Raw genomic sequence first — 2,438 nt, forward strand, 5'->3', positions numbered from 1 at the left:
GGGGGGGGAGAGCGGGGCAGCACCCGGGCAGCCCTGCGCCGGGGAGCGTGCACGGGGCGGGCGCGCGCGCAGGCGGGGATGCGTGCACGCGGGTCTGTGCACGCGGGTGCACGCGCGGAGGCGCACACGCACGCAGGTGCACGCACACGCACGGGTGCCGGCGCAGCGACGCACATGCAGGAGCGTGCACAGGTGCACACGCGGGCGGGTGTGCAGGTGCACGCGCATATACCCACGGATACAGCTGCGCACACGTACACAAGCACGGGCGTGCACACACAGAGGTGCACACCTGGCTACGTGCACACGCACCCGTGCACACAGGTATACGTATAGATGCACGCAGGTGCACACACGTAGGTCTACACAAGGACGTGCGGGCACACACCCCGTGCACACCCGCGCGCAGGCTCACACCCGCTCGGAGCACAAACACACCGACGAGCACAGCCGCGCGCGTGCAACCCTGCACCCAGGCAGCACCCGCGGGCTCCTGCAGCACCGGGACCCGCCGGCAGCACCGGCCCCCCGCCCCGGCACTGCCAGTCCCTGCCCCACGCCCCTGCGGCGGGCGACACGCCGGGAGCGGGAGRCCTTTAACAGCTCCCCGGGCCTGGCCGCCCATAAATCTCGGCGCATCGCTGCTGCCAGAGGGTGCACTAATTTTTGCTGCCATCGGAGCAGGTGACCCTGAAATGCAATTAAACCGTCCTGTTTGCAACCATTTGGGAGGCCCCATAACTAACCCGCCTCGTCCCCGAAAAGTCAGAGAGGCCCGCGGAGCATTCGACACGCGGCGGGAAGATGGGAAGGGAAGAAAAATGCCGCTTTGCCCTTCCCAGCGCCAGCAGCCCCCGGCCCGGCGAGCCGGCAGCGCTCTGCGGCGGTGCACGGCCCAGCACGTACACCTGCGGGGAAACYGAGGCCGGGAGAAGGTCGAGCGCTCGCCCCAGGCGCTGCCCGGGGGCTCGGATGGAAACAGCAGCCTGCAGCCAACTCTCCCAGGGGACCCAGGCGTCCTGACCTGTCCCCAGCCCCCTGCTCGGCTCCCACCCAGCTGCCTTCCCAGCTCCGGTTACAGCGGCGCGGCCGGCAGCACGGCACGGCACGACATGGCACGGCACGGCACGGCATGGCCCCGGCGGCCCGAGGAGGGACCGGGGCGCCAGGGCACCCGGCTCTCCCAGCACCCATGCGAGGCCGCAGGGCGACCCGCCAGCGTCCCCGGCTCGGCTGCACCGGGTGTCATGATTATGAGCCTCATATCGCATATACCTATATATATATATATATATTTTTTTTTTCCCTTCTGCTGGGGAGCTTTCCATTAAAATTGGAAGAACACAACTTGCCGGCAGAGCCCCAGCGCGGATCGTACACAGCCTGTCACTCACACATCACTTTGTAGATGCCCATAAATTGCTTCATTACCTCTTCTAATTGAGGAGAACGCAGCTGCTGCGGGGCGTTGACAGAGCGCCTTCCCTTTGAAGGATGCCTCGCTCTCCAAAGACGGGTCCGGCAGAGCCGCAGAGCCCCACCAACATCCAAATAGTAATAATAATAGTAGYAATAATAATAGCATCCAGGCACAAACCCACGGCGAGGGCAGCGGCGGGCACATGCCCCGGAGCCCGCGCGCAGGAGGAGCACCAGCAGCTTGGCGGACCTTGCGCGGGAAGGGAAACTGAGGCACGGCGGAGCTCTGCACCGTGCCCCGGCGCGAAGCCCCGCGTCGCGTGTTGGAGCGATGCCGGCCGCCGGATTTGGGGGACCAGAGAGCCGGCGCCGTGCAGGGACGAGGCCGGCGGCGCTCGGCACTGCCAAAACTCCCTCGAAAAGTCCCTGGGGAACTTCCCAAGGCGGAAGCCTCTCGCGGGCTGAATTCGCCCCGCTCCGGCAGCGACACGCCGCTGCAGCAGCCCGGGTGCCCCGCGCTTGCCACCCTCCCGGCACCCGCCGGCGGCCCGGGGCCACCCGCGCCCGGCGCTGCAGGGGCGCCGCGGGGCCCCGGCTTTGTCTGGAAGGAGCCGCGCGGCTGCGGCTCGGTCCCCCCTTGCAGGATACTGCAGAAGGATTTACTGTATTGCAGCTCGCGCTGGCTGCAGCCCAGCGCACAATAGATTAGCTGTAGCCCAGGGCAGCACGTTGCGGGGGAAGGAAGGTGGAAACTCATTCGGATGCAGATTGCAGGGCAGCCGCTGCAGYATACTGCAAGCCAGAGCCGCCCGGGACCCCCGGCACCCGGCTCCGGCACCTGGGGGGGGGTCCGCTATAGGGCTCGCACGGCACCGGTGCGCCCTCCGCCCCCTCGCGCTTCCCCGCCTCGCCGCCCCCTCCAAATTTCACAGCGGGGCCATTTTTCCCAAGGCGCCTCGCGGCTCGCTGCAGCTCCGGGGCCGCCGGGCGCCCGCGCGTGCCGGGCAGGGGGGACGCCC

This window comes from Apteryx rowi, unplaced genomic scaffold, assembly GCF_003343035.1.
Source record: "Apteryx rowi isolate R43461 unplaced genomic scaffold, aptRow1 scaffold_43, whole genome shotgun sequence".
Classification (NCBI taxonomy): Eukaryota; Metazoa; Chordata; class Aves; order Apterygiformes; family Apterygidae; genus Apteryx; species Apteryx rowi.